The following is a 7,390-nucleotide window of genomic DNA, read 5'->3' as shown; positions in this document are numbered from 1 at the left end:
TCTCCTTCTCCCCCTCCTCGCCCCCTCCTCGCCCCTCCCTCCTCTCCTGTACCTCCTCGCCTCCTTCCCTCCCTCGTCTCCTTCTCCCCCTCCTCTTCTTCTCCCCCTCCTCGCCTCCTTCCCTCCCTCGTCTCCTTCTCCCCCTCCTCACTCCTTCCCTCCCTCCTCTTCTTCTCCCCCTCCTCGTCTCCTTCCCTCCCTCCTCTTCTCCCCCTCCTCGTCTCCTTCCCTCCCTCCTCTTCTTCTCCCCCTCCTCGCCTCCTTCCCTCCCTCCTCTCCTTCTCCCCCTCCTCACTCCTTCCCTCCCTCCTCAGCCCTTCCCTCCCTCCTTTCCTTCTCCCCCTCCTCGTCCCCTCCCTCCTTGTCCCCACCCTCCTCTCCTCCCCCTCTTCGCCTCCTTCCCTCCCTCCCCTCCTTCTCCCCCTCCTCGCCTCCTTCTCTCTCTCTTCTCCTTCTCCCCCTCCTCGCCCCCTTCCCTCCCTCCCCCCATCCTCGCCGGGGCCCCTGGGTGGCCGCAGAGACGGGATCGGAGCACAGAAGGCTGGGGAAAAGAGAAAGGGAGGGAGGGAAGGAGCCCACAGATTCCCTCCTGGGGTCCAGCCTGGAATGAGGGGAGAGACCTCCGGAGGAAGTTGAGAGAGAGACAGAGAGAGAGAGAGACCTTAGGAGAGAAAGAGACAGAGAGACTCAGACCCCGAGGCAGAGAGATGCTTAGAGACACAGAGACACTTGAAGAGGGACAGGGAGAGAGACCCAGAGTTACAGAGGCAGAAGGAAGAACTCAGAGACAGAGAGACAGAGACCAAGAGTCCTGCGGCCTGGCGTCTGGGGAAGGTAGGGAGAGAGGGCTGAAAGGGAGAGAAATCGGGGAGCAGAAAGAGGCTGAAAGTGAGGAGGAGGCTGAGGGGAGAGATAAGGCTTGGCCGAGGTGGGAGGCGAAGAGAGAAGGAGGGAGCCGGAAGGGGTGGGATGGGAGGAGGGAGACGATGGACCGAGAAACAGAGACTAGGGACGGAGGTCATCTGAGAAAGGAACAGAGATTAGGGACAGAAACGGACTGCGAGACAGAGATTAAGGACAGAGACAGTCAGAGAGAGACGAGGGGCAGAATCAGTCTGAGAGACCATCAGCCGATCAATTAATCGATGGCATTCATTGAGAGTTTATTGGGTGCTGAGCGCCGTACTGAGAGTTTGGGCGAGAACAGGACAAAAGAGTTGGTAGACACAATCCCTGCCCTCCAAGGAGTTGACAGACCACAGGGGGAAATCAAACATTAACATACATTCTACCTAGGGACAATTGAAGAGTATAAGGGTATGTGCTAAGCGTTGTGGGTGCTGAGGGTGTGGTGAGAATTAAAACGTGGGGACTAAAGACCGAGTCAGAGACAGAGAATCTCTGAGAGAGAGACAAAGACAGTTTGATAAACAGAATCTCTGAGAGAATCAGAGACTAGGAATAGAGACAGTCTGAGACAGGATGAGAGGGAGAGATAGAGGTTCTGAGCGAGAAAAAGAGGATGAGGGAGACAGACTTTTATCTGGTTTTTCTCTGTTCTCTGGGTCTCGAGACCTCTCTCCCAGCCTGTACTCCCTTCCCCCAGCCCTCCTGCACCCGCAAACTCACACATAGCTATACACATATACAAACTCATTCATACATAGACACACATACACACAAACACACATCACAAACACATGAACCCTCCCATACACATAACACACAAAAACACACAAACACCTGCAGACACACACACACACACACTCACAAACCCATACAGACACATAAACCTACATGCGCGTGCAAACACACACAAACACACAAAGACATACACACACCCTCCTTTTTCCTGCAAACTCACCTCCCACTTGTCTGGGGCCATCAGCCCCTCTTATTCATTAAATCGTATTTATTGAGCGCTTACTGTGTGCAGAGCACTGTACTAGGCGCTTTGGAAGTACAAGTTGGCAACACATAGAGACGGTCCCTACCCAACAATGGGCTCGCAGTCTAGAAGACTTACCCCAGAGGCTCCATCTTGGGGCGATTTCCCCCTTCCCCCAGCCCCGCCAGACCCTCTAGACTGTAAACTTGCAAACTCGGTTCCCTCCTGTTGTGTAACTGGGGGCTTAGAGAGTGGTGGGGAGCCCAGTCTGGGTTCTTGCCCCCCCCACACACTTTCTCTTCCACAGGCTGAGTCCCCGACCCTGACTCTTTCAACTCTCACCCTCCTTAGTTCTCTCTTTGGTTCACAGTCCCCAACACCTGGCAAGAAGAAGATGGTGAATGATGGTTTTTTGAAGCATTTACTATGTGCCAAGCACTCTGCTTAACACACACACACAAGGTAGTCCCGTCGGACGATGGTCTCTGTTCCACACGGACTCGCAGTCTAAAAAGGAGGGGGAACAGGGATTGAATCCCAATTTCTCAGGTGAGGACACTGAGGCAGGGAGAAAGTGAAGTGACTCACCCAAGGGCCGAGAGTAGCAGGGAAGTGACAGAGCCGGGATTAGAATTTTGGAGCACTTTGGAGCACTTCAGAGTGCTTTGGAGCACTTGATCACCTTGTCCCCTCCTACCTCACCTCACTACTCTCCTACTCCAACCCTGCCCACACAGTTCGTTCCTCTAACATCAACCTTCTTACTGGACCTCCATCTTGCCTGTCTCGCCATCAACCTTTCGCCCATGTCCTGCCTCTGATGTGAAACGCCCTCCCTCCTCATATCTGACAATGACTCTCTCCTCCTTCAAAGCCTTATTGAAGGCCCATCTCCTCCAAGAGGCCTTCCCAGACTAAGTCTTCTTTTCCTCTTCTCCCACTCCCTTCTGCATCGCCCTGACTTTCTCCCTTTATTCTTCCCCCCGCCTAGCCCCACAACACTGAGGCACAAAGTTATCATTTATTTATTTGTACTGATGTCTGTCTCTTCCCCGCCCCCCAAGACTGTAAACTCGATGTGGGCAGGGAAAGTGTCTGTTTCTAATAATAATAATAATAATAATGATGGTATTTGTTAAGCGCTTACTATGTGCAAAGCACTGTTCTAAGCGCTGGGGGGGATACAAGGTGATCAGGTTGTCCCATGCGGGGCTCACAATCTTAATCCCCATTTTACAGGTGAGGTAACTGAGGCCCAGAGAAGTGAAGTGACTTGCCCAAAGTCACACAGCTGACAATTGGTGGAGTTGGGATTTGAACTCATGAACTCTGACTCCAAAGCCCGGGCCCTTTCCTCTGAGCCTGTTTATTGTTGTATTGTACTCTCCCACGCACTTAATCCAGTGCTCTGCACACAGTAAGTGCTCAATAAATACAACTGATGAACTGGCTGACCGAATAAGCTCTTAGTACAGTGCTCTGCACACAGTGAGCGCTCAATAAATATGATTGAATAAATTGAATGAATTGACTGAATCATCCACACTACTTCTCTTCCGGGCACTTGGCCACAGCCCGAGGAGACCCTTACTCCTTCATAGGCAGTTGTGTTGGGGGGCAAGGGGGGTCAGGGAGGAGGGGGAGAGAAGAGAAGAGGGAAAAGTCCAGGGCTCTGCACATAGAAAGTGCTCGATAAAGACCACTGATTGATTGAGGGTGTAGGAGGGGCTCTGGAGGGTGGACCAGAGGGAGAACGAGGCGGGCACTGCAGCAGGAGAGAAGGAGGGGAGACTCCAGGAGGACTGGAGCAAGGGAAACCTGAGGTCACCTCTTCCCTGAGGTGAGCGGCTGGGAATCAATCTTGTTTATTATTAATTTTATAAATAATAATCATTGTGGTGTTTGGAAAGCGCTTCCTATGTGCCAAGCACAACAGAAGCGTGGCAGGGCCGAGAGTTGAGTGACAGGGAGGAGTCGAGGGTGACACCAAGGTTACAGTTTCTGGGGCAGGGAGGACTGTGTTGGTATTGCCAGAGATGGGAAAGTTCGGACGAAGCGGGGAACGCGGTTGGGTAGGTTTGAGCGGGGAGGGCAGACTCCAGGGGTTTGAGTTGGGGCGAGTCGAGAGCGAGGTTAGGTCAGGAGGTGAGTTTGGCAGGAGCAAGGAGTGCGAGCTAGGGAGCAGTGGGAGAGAGAGCAGAGAGGGAAGAGGGTGAGAGCTAGCGCAGAGTCTCGAACAACAATAATAATAATGGCATTTGTTAAGCACTTACTGCCCTTCTGATTCCCAGGCCCCTGCTCTATCGACTAAGCCACGCTGCTGTTTGTGCGGAGAAGCTGAGGGCGGTGTGAATAAAGGGTGCAAATCTAAGTGAGAGGTCAACACGGAAGGGGAAATAATAGGAGAAATGAGGGCTTAGTTGGGGAAGGCCTCTTGGAGGAGATGAGATTTTAAAAAGGTTTTCAAGAAGGTTTTCTGTCATATATGAACCCTCCCTCCCCACATCCGCCAAGCTAGCTCTCTTCCTCCCTTCAAGGCCCTACTGAGAGTTCACCTCCTCCAGGAGGCCTTCCCAGACTGAGCCCCCTCCTTCCTCTCCCCCTCCTCCCCCTCTCCATCCCCCCTGCCTTACCTCCTTCCCTTCCCCACAGCACCTGTATATATGTATATATGTTTGTACGGATTTATTACTCTATTTTTTTATTTATCTTACTTGTACATATCTATTCTATTTATTTTATTTTGTTAAGATGTTTGGTTTTGTTCTCTGTCTCCCCCTTCTAGACTGTGAGCCCACTGTTGGGTAGGGACCATCTCTATATGTTGCCAACTTGTACTTCCCAAGTGCTTAGTACAGTGCTCTGCACACAGTAAGCGCTCAATAAATACGATTGATTGATTGATTGATTGTGGGGAGGGAAGACATCTGCTAATTCTGATCTGTTGTACTGTTCGTTCAGTGGTATTTATGGAGCATTTACTGTGTGCGGAGCACTGTACTTAGCACTTGGGAGAGTACAATATAACAATAAGCAGACAATCCCTTCCCACAACGAGCCCAGTGCTCTGCACATAGTAAGCGTTCAAAAAATACCATTGATTGGAGAAGGGGAAGATAATTCCTGGTCAGAGGGAGGAGGTAGGGGAGAGGTCGGCTGTGAGATAGACGAATTCGAGCCCCAGTGGGTTGGTTCGCATTAGAGGAGCCAAGCGAATGTGTGTGCGTTGTAGTGGGAAATCAGGGAGATGGGGTCCCCTTGATGGTTTCGAGGTACCCTACCCAGGGAGCAGGGAGGGAATTGGGCAGGAAGACTTTAAGCCCGTTGCTACAGAAGCAGTGCGGCCTAGTGGATAGAGCCCAAGCCTGGGACTCAGAAGGACCTGGTTCTAATCCCAGATCCTCCACTTGTCTGCTGTGGGACCTTGGGCAAGTTATTTCACTTCTCTGGGCCTCAGTTACCTCATCTGTAAAATGGGGATTAAGACGGTGAGCCCCATGTGGGACAGGGACAGTGTCCAATAATAATAATAATAATAATAATAATGGCATTTATTAAGCGCTTACTATATGCAAAGCACTGTCCAATCTGACTTGTATCTACCTCAGTGCTTAGAATAGTGCTTGGCACATAATAAGCGCTCAATAAGTACCGTAAGAATACTGAAGTTGTGGTCAGGGAATGTGTCTGTTGTATATAGTTCTATTGTACTTTCCCAAGCACTTAGTACAGTGCTCTGCACACAGTAAGTGTTCAATAAATACCACTGAAAGAATACATTCAGAACTTTTCCTGTTCCTTCTAGTGGAAAGTTCCACCCCAGCCCATCATTACTCAGGCAGGCGGCCTCCCTGCTCCCTGATCTAGCACTAATAATAATAATAACGTTATTTGTTAAGCGCTCAATAAGTACTAGGATACTGTACTAAGGGCTGGGGAGAATCAGCCCGGCATAAAGGATAGAGCATGGGAGTCAGAAGGTCATGGGTTCTAATTCCAGATCCACCACTTGTGTGCTGTGTGTCCTTGGACAAGTCATATCACTTCTCTGGGCCTCAGTTCCCTCATCTGTAAAATGGGTATTGAGACTGTGAGCCCCACATGGGATAGGGACTGTGTCCAACCTGATTTGCTTGTATCCACCCTAGCGCTCAGTACAGTGCCTGGCACATAGTAAGCACTTAACAGATACCATAATTACTATTATCATTATCATTATTATACAAGCAAATTGGGTTGGACACAATCCCTGTCCCAAATGGGGCTCACAGTCTCGATCCCCATTTTACAGATAAGGGAACAATAATAATAAATTGTGGTTTTTGTTAAGCACTTACTATGTGCCAGGCACTGTACTGAGCGCTAGGGTGGATACAAGCAAGTCAGGTTGGACACAGTCCCTATCCCTTGTGGGGCTCACAGTCTCAATCCCCATTTTACAGATGAGGTAACTGAGGCACAGAGAAGTGAAATGACCTGCCCGAGGCCACACAGAAGACAAGTGGCAGAGCCGGGATTAGAACCCAGGTCCTTCTGACTCCCCAGGCCCAGGCTGTAGCCACTAGACCACGTTGCTTCCCAAATAGTCCAATTATCGCCCTTGAGTGGAGTCTTAAATCCCTCCAAACCCTTTCTCTCCTCCCTCATTCATTCATTCATCATTCAATCGTATTTATTAAGTACTGTGTCCAGAGCACTGTGCTAACCACTTGGGAAATCAATCAATCAATCAATCAATCAATCGCATTTATTGAGCACTTACTGCGTGTAGAGCACTGTTACTAAGCGCTTGGGAAGTACAAGTTGGCAACATATAGAGACGGTCCCTACCCAACAGCGGGCTCACAGTCTAGAAGGGGGAGACAGACCACAAGACAAAACACATTAACAAAATAAAATAAATAGAATAGATAGGTACAAGTAAAAGAAATAAATAAATAGAGTAATGAAAGTACACTACCACAATAAAGAGTGATAATCCCGGCCCGCAGCGAGCTCACAGTCTAGAGGAGACTTCAGAGAAATGGGAAGTGGTAAAAACCCCGGCTGGTTTCCGAGGGGCTGTGGATATGTTGCTGATTTGCAAACGTAAATACAGATGCATGTACACAGACGTATATCCAGAGACATATGCAGCTTGCAAGCACGCATCCACACAAGCTCAGCCAGCTAGACAAGCACAAAGAGGCATGAAGGTAGGCAGGAGGGCTCTGTTAAGAATATGTCGTTGGCCTTCAGCCTTCAGACAGGCTTCTGCAGGTAGAGAGGCCCAGGACACAAGTCCCCCGATACCTGGGGACCCATCCTATTTATTTATTTATCTTACTTGTACATTTCTATCCTATTTATTTTATTTTGTTGGTATGTTTGGTTCTGTTCTCTGTCTCCCCCTTTTAGACTGTGAGCCCACTGTTGGGTAGGGACTGTCTCTATGTGTTGCCAATTTGTACTTCCCAAGCGCTTAGTACAGTGCTCTGCACATAGTAAGCACTCAATAAATAC

The sequence above is a fragment of the Tachyglossus aculeatus genome, chromosome 26 (assembly GCF_015852505.1).
Source record: "Tachyglossus aculeatus isolate mTacAcu1 chromosome 26, mTacAcu1.pri, whole genome shotgun sequence".
In the NCBI taxonomy this organism is placed as follows: Eukaryota; Metazoa; Chordata; class Mammalia; order Monotremata; family Tachyglossidae; genus Tachyglossus; species Tachyglossus aculeatus.
The sequence above is the reverse complement of the archived record's forward strand: the minus strand, read 5'-3'. Positions refer to the sequence as shown.